Source organism: Callionymus lyra, unplaced genomic scaffold, assembly GCF_982586985.1.
Source record: "Callionymus lyra unplaced genomic scaffold, fCalLyr1.hap1.1 HAP1_SCAFFOLD_63, whole genome shotgun sequence".
Taxonomy (NCBI): Eukaryota; Metazoa; Chordata; class Actinopteri; order Syngnathiformes; family Callionymidae; genus Callionymus; species Callionymus lyra.
In genome coordinates, this window is record NW_028258571.1 from 147,501 (window position 1) to 157,500 (window position 10,000).

Here is a 10,000-nt window from a genome sequence, read left to right on the forward strand (position 1 = left end):
ACATCAAAAAGACCACTTTTTGAGGAGCAGTCACACTCGGAAAAAATTTCTTTCGTCAGGCAAAAGAACCAGAGTTCTCCGCGGCCATCCACTCCAACCTTGTCCGACTTTGAGGCACCAGGCTCGGCCACCCTCCGAGCCTTTTCCTTCCCTCTCCTGTTATGGTGCCTCCCTATTAACCTCTAGGTGGTTGCGCTCGTGACATCAAAAAGACCACTTTTTGCAGAGCAGTCACACTCGGAAAAAATTTCTTTCGTCAGGCAAAAGAACCAGAGTTCTCCGCGGCCATCCACTCCAACCTTGTCCGACTTTGAGGCACCAGGCTCGGCCACCCTCCGAGCCCTTTCCTTCCCTCTCCTGTTATGGTGCCTCCCTATTAACCTCTAGGTGGTTGCGCTCGTGACATCAAAAAGACCACTTTTTGAGGAGCAGTCACACTCGGAAAAAATTTCTTTCGTCAGGCAAAAGAACCAGAGTTCTCCGCGGCCATCCACTCCAACCTTGTCCGACTTTGAGGCACCAGGCTCGGCCACCCTCCGAGCCTTTTCCTTCCCTCTCCTGTTATGGTGCCTCCCTATTAACCTCTAGGTGGTTGCGCTCGTGACATCAAAAAGACCACTTTTTGCAGAGCAGTCACACTCGGAAAAAATTTCTTTCGTCAGGCAAAAGAACCAGAGTTCTCCGCGGCCATCCACTCCGACCTTGTCCGATTTTGAGGCACCAGGCTCGGCCACCCTCCGAGCCCTTTCCTTCCCTCTCCTGTTATGGTGCCTCCCTATTAACCTCTAGGTGGTTGCGCTCGTGACATCAAAAAGACCACTTTTTGAGGAGCAGTCACACTCGGAAAAAATTTCTTTCGTCTGGCAAAAGAACCAGAGTTCTCCGCGGCCATCCACTCCAACCTTGTCCGATTTTGAGGCACCAGGCTCGGCCACCCTCCGAGCCTTTTCACTCCCTCTCCTGTTATGGTGCCTCCCTATTAACCTCTAGGTGGTTGCGCTCGTGACATCAAAAAGACCACTTTTTGAGGAGCAGTCACACTCGGAAAAAATTTCTTTCGTCTGGCAAAAGAACCAGAGTTCTCCGCGGCCATCCACTCCAACCTTGTCCGACTTTGAGGCACCAGGCTCGGCCACCCTCCGAGCCTTTTCACTCCCTCTCCTGTTATGGTGCCTCCCTATTAACCTCTAGGTGGTTGCGCTCGTGACATCAAAAAGACCACTTTTTGCAGAGCAGTCACACTCGGAAAAAATTTCTTTCGTCAGGCAAAAGAACCAGAGTTCTCCGCGGTCATCCACTCCAACCTTGTCCGATTTTGAGGCACCAGGCTCGGCCACCCTCCGAGCCTTTTCACTCCCTCTCCTGTTATGGTGCCTCCCTATTAACCTCTAGGTGGTTGCGCTCGTGACATCAAAAAGACCACTTTTTGCAGAGCAGTCACACTCGGAAAAAATTTCTTTCGTCAGGCAAAAGAACCAGAGTTTTCAGCGGTCATCCACTCCAACCTTGTCCGATTTTGAGGCACCAGGCTCGGCCACCCTCCGAGCCTTTTCACTCCCTCTCCTGTTATGGTGCCTCCCTATTAACCTCTAGGTGGTTGCGCTCGTGACATCAAAAAGACCACTTTTTGCAGAGCAGTCACACTCGGAAAAAAATTTCTTTCGTCTGGCAAAAGAACCAGAGTTTTCAGCGGTCATCCACTCCAACCTTGTCCGATTTTGAGGCACCAGGCTCGGCCACCCTCCGAGCCTTTTCACTCCCTCTCCTGTTATGGTGCCTCCCTATTAACCTCTAGGTGGTTGCGCTCGTGACATCAAAAAGACCACTTTTTGCAGAGCAGTCACACTCGGAAAAAATTTCTTTCGTCTGGCAAAAGAACCAGAGTTTTCAGCGGTCATCCACTCCAACCTTGTCCGACTTTGAGGCACCAGGCTCGGCCACCCTCCGAGCCTTTTCACTCCCTCTCCTGTTATGGTGCCTCCCTATTAACCTCTAGGTGGTTGCGCTCGTGACATCAAAAAGACCACTTTTTGAGGAGCAGTCACACTCGGAAAAAATTTCTTTCGTCTGGCAAAAGAACCAGAGTTTTCAGCGGTCATCCACTCCAACCTTGTCCGATTTTGAGGCACCAGGCTCGGCCACCCTCCGAGCCTTTTCACTCCCTCTCCTGTTATGGTGCCTCCCTATTAACCTCTAGGTGGTTGCGCTCGTGACATCAAAAAGACCACTTTTTGCAGAGCAGTCACACTCGGGAAAAATTTCTTTCGTCTGGCAAAAGAACCAGAGTTTTCAGCGGTCATCCACTCCAACCTTGTCCGATTTTGAGGCACCAGGCTCGGCCACCCTCCGAGCCTTTTCACTCCCTCTCCTGTTATGGTGCCTCCCTATTAACCTCTAGGTGGTTGCGCTCGTGACATCAAAAAGACCACTTTTTTCAGAGCAGTCACACTCGGGAAAAATTTCTTTCGTCTGGCAAAAGAACCAGAGTTATCAGCGGTCATCCACTCCAACCTTGTCCGACGTTGAGGCACCGATGTCGGCCAAGTTCTGAGCGTTCCACCACCGAATGCCACTGGTCCTCAACACAGCGGACTTCCAATCCAACCTTGTCCGACTTTGAGGCACCGAAGTCGGCCTCAGCCCGAGCCTTCCCCCGCCGACCTCACTGGAGCCCGCCATCCAGGGACCGGCGGAGGTCGCCCGCATGACCGCGGCAAAGTGTCTCAAAGTCGGGCACGACCGCTCGAGTCACCCGCCAACCCGGTCCGGGGCACCTCCAGGGACCGGCGGAGGTCGCCCGCATGACCGCGGCAAAGTGTCTCAAAGTCGGGCATGACCGCTCGAGTCACCCGCCAACCCGGTCCGGGGCACCTCCAGGGACCGGCGGAGGACGCCCGCATGACCGCGACAAAGTGTCTCAAAGTCGGGCACGACCGCTCGAGTCACCCGCCAACCCGGTCCGGGGCACCTCCAGGGACCGGCGGAGGACGCCCGCATGACCGCGACAAAGTGTCTCAAAGTCGGGCATGACCGCTCGAGTCACCCGCCAACCCGGTCCGGGGCACCTCCAGGGACCGGCGGAGGACGCCCGCATGACCGCGACAAAGTGTCTCAAAGTCGGGCATGACCGCTCGAGTCACCCGCCAACCCGGTCCGGGGCACCTCCAGGGACCGGCGGAGGACGCCCGCATGACCGCGACAAAGTGTCTCAAAGTCGGGCACGACCGCTCGAGTCACCCGCCAACCCGGTCCGGGGCACCTCCAGGGACCGGCGGAGGACGCCCGCATGACCGCGACAAAGTGTCTCAAAGTCGGGCACGACCGTTCGAGTCACCCGCCAACCCGGTCCGGGGAACCTCCGGGGACCGGCGGAGGTCGCTCGCATGACCGCGACAAAGTGTCTCAAAGTCGGGCACGACCGCTCGAGTCACCCGCCAACCCGGTCCGGGGCACCTCCAGGGACCGGCGGAGGACGCCCGCATGACCGCGACAAAGTGTCTCAAAGTCGGGCATGACCGTTCGAGTCACCCGCCAACCCGGTCCGGGGCACCTCCAGGGACCGGCGGAGGAGGCCCGCATGACCGCGACAAAGTGTCTCAAAGTCGGGCATGACCGCTCGAGTCACCCGCCAACCCGGTCCGGGGCACCTCCGGGGACCGGCGGAGGACGCCCGCATGACCGCGACAAAGTGTCTCAAAGTCGGGCACGACCGCTCGAGTCACCCGCCAACCCGGTCCGGGGCACCTCCAGGGACCGGCGGAGGACGCCCGCATGACCGCGACAAAGTGTCTCAAAGTCGGGCACGACCGCTCGAGTCACCCGCCAACCCGGTCCGGGGCACCTCCAGGGACCGGCGGAGGACGCCCGCATGACCGCGACAAAGTGTCTCAAAGTCGGGCATGACCGCTCGAGTCACCCGCCAACCCGGTCCGGGGCACCTCCGGGGACCGGCGGAGGACGCCCGCATGACCGCGACAAAGTGTCTCAAAGTCGGGCACGACCGCTCGAGTCACCCGCCAACCCGGTCCGGGGCACCTCCGGGGAGCAGTGGAGGTCGCTCGCATGACCGCGACAAAGTGTCTCAAAGTCGGGCATGACCGCTCGAGTCGCCCGCCATCCCGGTCCGGAGCTCAACACTTTGTCGTTTTTTCCACTCCCTCCCCATTAACCTCTAGGTGGTTGCGCTCGTGACATCAAAAAGACCACTTTTTGCAGAGCAGTCACACTCGGAAAAAATTCGTTTCGTCTGGCAAAAGAACCAGAGTTCTCAGCGGGCTTCCAGTCCAACCTTGTCCGATTTTGAGGCACCAGGCTCGGCCACAGTCCGAGCCCATTCACTCCCTCCCCTGTTGTACTCGCTCCCTATTAACCTCTAGGTGGTTGCGCTCGTGACATCAAAAAGACCACTTTTTGAGGAGCAGTCACACTTAGGAAAAATCCGTTTGCGCTCACACCATCCCTCCCCATTAACCTCTAGGTGGTTGCGCTCGTGACATCAAAAAGACCACTTTTTGAGGAGCAGTCACACTTAGGAAAAATCCGTTTGCGCTCACACCATCCCTCCCCATTAACCTCTAGGTGGTTGCGCTCGTGACATCAAAAAGACCACTTTTTGAGGAGCAGTCAGACACCGAGGTTTTCTGGATTTATGTCCGTTTTCCTGGTTCTCTGACTCGGGCACCTTGTGACCGACATCCCCCCCTTCCCTGGTTCTATTTTGCCGATACTTTGGTGAGTTTTCTACCCGCAAACCAAGCCCCCCAAGCCCGCCGCCTGGTGGGGGAGCATGCCGCCTGGCCCGGTTCTATTTTAGGTCACTTTGGTGAGTTTTCTACCCGCAAACCAAGCCCCCCAAGCCCGCCGCCTGGTGGGGGAAGAGGCCCCCTGGTCCCGGTTCTATTTTAGGACACTTTGGTGAGTTTTCTACCCGCAAACCAAGCCCCCCAAGCCCGCCGCCTGGTGGGGGAAGATGCCCCCTGGTCCCGGTTCTATTTTAGGACACTTTGGTGAGTTTTCTACCCGCAAACCAAGCCCCCCAAGCCCGCCGCCTGGTGGGGGAACATGCCGCCTAGCCCGGTTCTATTTTAGGTCACTTTGGTGAGTTTTCTACCCGCAAACCAAGCCCCCCCAAGCCCGCCGCCTGGTGGGGGAAGAGGCCCCCTGGTCCCGGTTCTATTTTAGGACACTTTGGTGAGTTTTCTACCCGCAAACCAAGCCCCCCAAGCCCGCCGCCTGGTGGGGGAACATGCCCCCTGGTCCCGGTTCTATTTTAGGACACTTTGGTGAGTTTTCTACCCGCAAACCAAGCCCCCCAAGCCCGCCGCCTGGTGGGGGAACATGCCCCCTGGTCCCGGTTCTATTTTAGGACACTTTGGTGAGTTTTCTACCCGCAAACCAAGCCCCCCAAGCCCGCCGCCTGGTGGGGGAACATGCCCCCTGGTCCCGGTTCTATTTTAGGACACTTTGGTGAGTTTTCTACCCGGAAACCAAGCCCCCCAAGCCCGCCACCTGGTGGGGGAAGAGGCCCCCTGGTCCCGGTTCTATTTTAGGACACTTTGGTGAGTTTTCTACCCACACTGCAGGTCCCCAAATGCCGCCATCTGGTGGGGGAACATGCCGCCTGCACCGGTTCTATTTTAAGTCACTTTGGTGAGTTTTCTGCCCACACTACGGGTCCCCAAATGCCGCCATCTGGTGGGGGAACATGCCGCCTGCACCGGTTCTATTTTAAGTCACTTTGGTGAGTTTTCTGCCCACACTACGGCTCCCCAAATGCCGCCATCTGGTGGGGGAACATGCCGCCTGCACCGGTTCTATTTTAAGTCACTTTGGTGAGTTTTCTGCCCACACTACGGGTCCCCAAATGCCGCCATCTGGTGGGGGAACATGCCGCCTGCAACGGTTCTATTTTAAGTCACTTTGGTGAGTTTTCTGCCCACACTACGGGTCCCCAAATGCCGCCATCTGGTGGGGGAACATGCCGCCTGCACCGGTTCTATTTTAAGTCACTTTGGTGAGTTTTCTGCCCACACTACGGGTCCCCAAATGCCGCCATCTGGTGGGGGGACATGCCGCCTGCACCGGTTCTATTTTAAGTCACTTTGGTGAGTTTTCTGCCCACACTACGGGTCCCCAAATGCCGCCATCTGGTGGGGGAACTGCCGCCTAGTCCCGGTTCTATTTTAGGTCACTTTTCTCACTTTCTTACCCACAAATAACGCCCCAAATGCCGCCGCCTGGTGGGGGGAACTGCCGCCTAGTCCCGGTTCTATTTTAGGTCACTTTTCTCACTTTCTTACCCACAAATAATGCCCCAAATGCCGCCGCCTGGTGGGGGGAACTGCCGCCTAGTCCCGGTTCTATTTTAGGTCACTTTTCTCACTTTCTGACCCACAAATAATGCCCCAAATGCCGCCGCCTGGTGGGGGGAACTGCCGCCTAGTCCCGGTTCTATTTTAGGTCACTTTTCTCACTTTCTGACCCACAAATAATGCCCCAAATGCCGCCGCCTGGTGGGGGGAACTGCCGCCTAGTCCCGGTTCTATTTTAGGTCACTTTTCTCACTTTCTTACCCACAAATAATGCCCCAAATGCCGCCGCCTGGTGGGGGGAACTGCCGCCTAGTCCCGGTTCTATTTTAGGTCACTTTTCTCACTTTCTGACCCACAAATAATGCCCCAAATGCCGCCGCCTGGTGGGGGGAACTGCCGCCTAGTCCCGGTTCTATTTTAGGTCACTTTTCTCACTTTCTTACCCACAAATAATGCCCCAAATGCCGCCGCCTGGTGGGGGGAACTGCCGCCTAGTCCCGGTTCTATTTTAGGTCACTTTTCTCACTTTCTGACCCACAAATAATGCCCCAAATGCCGCCGCCTGGTGGGGGGAACTGCCGCCTAGTCCCGGTTCTATTTTAGGTCACTTTTCTCACTTTCTTACCCACAAATAATGCCCCAAATGCCGCCGCCTGGTGGGGGGAACTGCCGCCTAGTCCCGGTTCTATTTTAGGTCACTTTTCTCACTTTCTGACCCACAAATAATGCCCCAAATGCCGCCGCCTGGTGGGGGGAACTGCCGCCTAGTCCCGGTTCTATTTTAGGTCACTTTTCTCACTTTCTTACCCACAAATAATGCCCCAAATGCCGCCGCCTGGTGGGGGGAACTGCCGCCTAGTCCCGGTTCTATTTTAGGTCACTTTTCTCACTTTTCTACCCACAAATAATGGCAAAAAAAAATGCTTACAGCACCCAGTATTCCCAGGCGGTCTCCCATCCAAGTACTAACTGGGCCCGACCCTGCTTGGCTTCCGAGATCAGACGAGATCGGGCTCATTCAGGGTGGTGTGGCCGTAAGCGAGGGAAGCGCTTGTGAAATGCCCCAAAGTGTTGAAAATGTTCCCCAGGCCCCTGGTTCCCCATCCCCGCAGGAGGAGGCTCCCCAGGCCCCCTGGTTCCCCATCCCCGCAGGAGGAGGCTCCCCAGGCCCCCTGGTGCAGGAGGAGGCTCCCCAGGCCCCTGGTTCCCCATCCCCGCAGGAGGAGGCTCCCCAGGCCCCCTGGTTCCCCATCCCCGCAGGAGGAGGCTCCCCAGGCCCCATGGTTCCCCATCACCGCAGGAGGAGGCTCCCCAGGCCCCCTGGTTCCCCATCCCCGCAGGAGGAGGCTCCCCAGGCCCCCTGGTGCAGGAGGAGGCTCCCCAGGCCCCCTGGTTCCCCATCCCCGCAGGAGGAGGCTCCCCAGGCCCCCTGGTTCTCCATGCCCGCAGGAGGAGGCTCCCCAGGCCCCTGGTTCCCCATCCCCGCAGGAGGAGGCTCCCCAGGCCCCCTGGTTCTCCATGCCCGCAGGAGGAGGCTCCCCAGGCCCCCTGGTTCTCCATCCCCGCAGGAGGAGGCTCCCCAGGCCCCCTGGTTCTCCATCCCCGCAGGAGGAGGCTCCCCAGGCCCCCATGTTCTCCATGCCCGCAGGAGGAGGCTCCCCAGGCCCCTTGGTTCTCCATCCCCGCAGGAGTAGGCTCCCCAGGCGCCCTGGTTCTCCATCCCCGCAGGAGGAGGCTCCCCAGGCCCCCTGGTTCTCCATCCCCGCAGGAGGAGGCTCCCCAGGCCCCATGGTTCCCCATCACCGCAGGAGGAGGCTCCCCAGGCCCCCTGGTTCCCCATCCCCGCAGGAGGAGGCTCCCCAGGCCCCCTGGTTCTCCATCCCCGCAGGAGGAGGCTCCCCAGGCCCCCATGTTCTCCATGCCCGCAGGAGGAGGCTCCCCAGGCCCCTTGGTTCTCCATCCCCGCAGGAGGAGGCTCCCCAGGCCCCTGGTTCTCCATCCCCGCAGGAGGAGGCTCCCCAGGCGCCCTGGTTCTCCATCCCCGCAGGAGGAGGCTCCCCAGGCCCCCTGGTTCTCCATGCCCGCAGGAGGAGGCTCCCCAGGCCCCCTGGTTCTCCATCCCCGCAGGAGGAGGCTCCCCAGGCCCCCTGGTTCCCCATCCCCGCAGGAGGAGGCTCCCCAGGCCCCCTGGTTCTCCATGCCCGCAGGAGGAGGCTCCCCAGGCCCCCTGGTTCTCCATCCCCGCAGGAGGAGGCTCCCCAGGCCCCCATGTTCTCCATGCCCGCAGGAGGAGGCTCCCCAGGCCCCTTGGTTCTCCATCCCCGCAGGAGGAGGCTCCCCAGGCCCCTGGTTCCCCATCCCCGCAGGAGGAGGCTCCCCAGGCCCCCTGGTTCTCCATGCCCGCAGGAGGAGGCTCCCCAGGCCCCCTGGTTCTCCATGCCCGCAGGAGGAGGCTCCCCAGGCCCCCTGGTTCTCCATCCCCGCAGGAGGAGGCTCCCCAGGCCCCTGGTTCTCCATGCCCGCAGGAGGAGGCTCCCCAGGCCCCCTGGTTCTCCATGACCGCAGGAGGAGGCTCCCCAGGCCCCCTGGTTCTCCATCCCCGCAGGAGGAGGCTCCCCAGGCCCCCTGGTTCCCCATCCCCGCAGGAGGAGGCTCCCCAGGCCCCCTGGTTCCCCATCCCCGCAGGAGGAGGCTCCCCAGGCGCCCTGGTTCTCCATCCCCGCAGGAGGAGGCTCCCCAGGCCCCCTGGTTCTCCATGCCCGCAGGAGGAGGCTCCCCAGGCCCCCTGGTTCTCCATCCCCGCAGGAGGAGGCTCCCCAGGCCCCCTGGTTCCCCATCCCCGCAGGAGGAGGCTCCCCAGGCCCCCTGGTTCTCCATCCCCGCAGGAGGAGGCTCCCCAGGCCCCCATGTTCTCCATGCCCGCAGGAGGAGGCTCCCCAGGCCCCTTGGTTCCCCATCCCCGCAGGAGGAGGCTCCCCAGGCCCCTGGTTCTCCATCCCCGCAGGAGGAGGCTCCCCAGGCGCCCTGGTTCTCCATCCCCGCAGGAGGAGGCTCCCCAGGCCCCCTGGTTCTCCATGCCCGCAGGAGGAGGCTCCCCAGGCCCCCTGGTTCTCCATCCCCGCAGGAGGAGGCTCCCCAGGCCCCCTGGTTCCCCATCCCCGCAGGAGGAGGCTCCCCAGGCCCCCTGGTTCTCCATGCCCGCAGGAGGAGGCTCCCCAGGCCCCCTGGTTCTCCATCCCCGCAGGAGGAGGCTCCCCAGGCCCCCATGTTCTCCATGCCCGCAGGAGGAGGCTCCCCAGGCCCCTTGGTTCTCCATCCCCGCAGGAGGAGGCTCCCCAGGCCCCTGGTTCCCCATCCCCGCAGGAGGAGGCTCCCCAGGCCCCCTGGTTCTCCATGCCCGCAGGAGGAGGCTCCCCAGGCCCCCTGGTTCTCCATGCCCGCAGGAGGAGGCTCCCCAGGCCCCCTGGTTCTCCATCCCCGCAGGAGGAGGCTCCCCAGGCCCCTGGTTCTCCATGCCCGCAGGAGGAGGCTCCCCAGGCCCCCTGGTTCTCCATGACCGCAGGAGGAGGCTCCCCAGGCCCCCTGGTTCTCCATCCCCGCAGGAGGAGGCTCCCCAGGCCCCCTGGTTCCCCATCCCCGCAGGAGGAGGCTCCCCAGGCCCCCTGGTTCCCCATCCCCGCAGGAGGAGG

At 60.7% G+C, this 10,000-nt stretch overlaps 1 non-coding gene across 1 annotated transcript; it reads right to left on the bottom strand.

Annotated features, from left to right (window-relative positions):
- Positions 1-7,232: 7,232 nt before the first annotated feature.
- LOC148058628 (5S ribosomal RNA) lies at positions 7,233-7,351 on the bottom strand. The gene has a single exon (XR_015709677.1). It is a non-coding gene; the product is annotated as a 5S ribosomal RNA (ribosomal RNA).
- Positions 7,352-10,000: the final 2,649 nt, after the last annotated feature.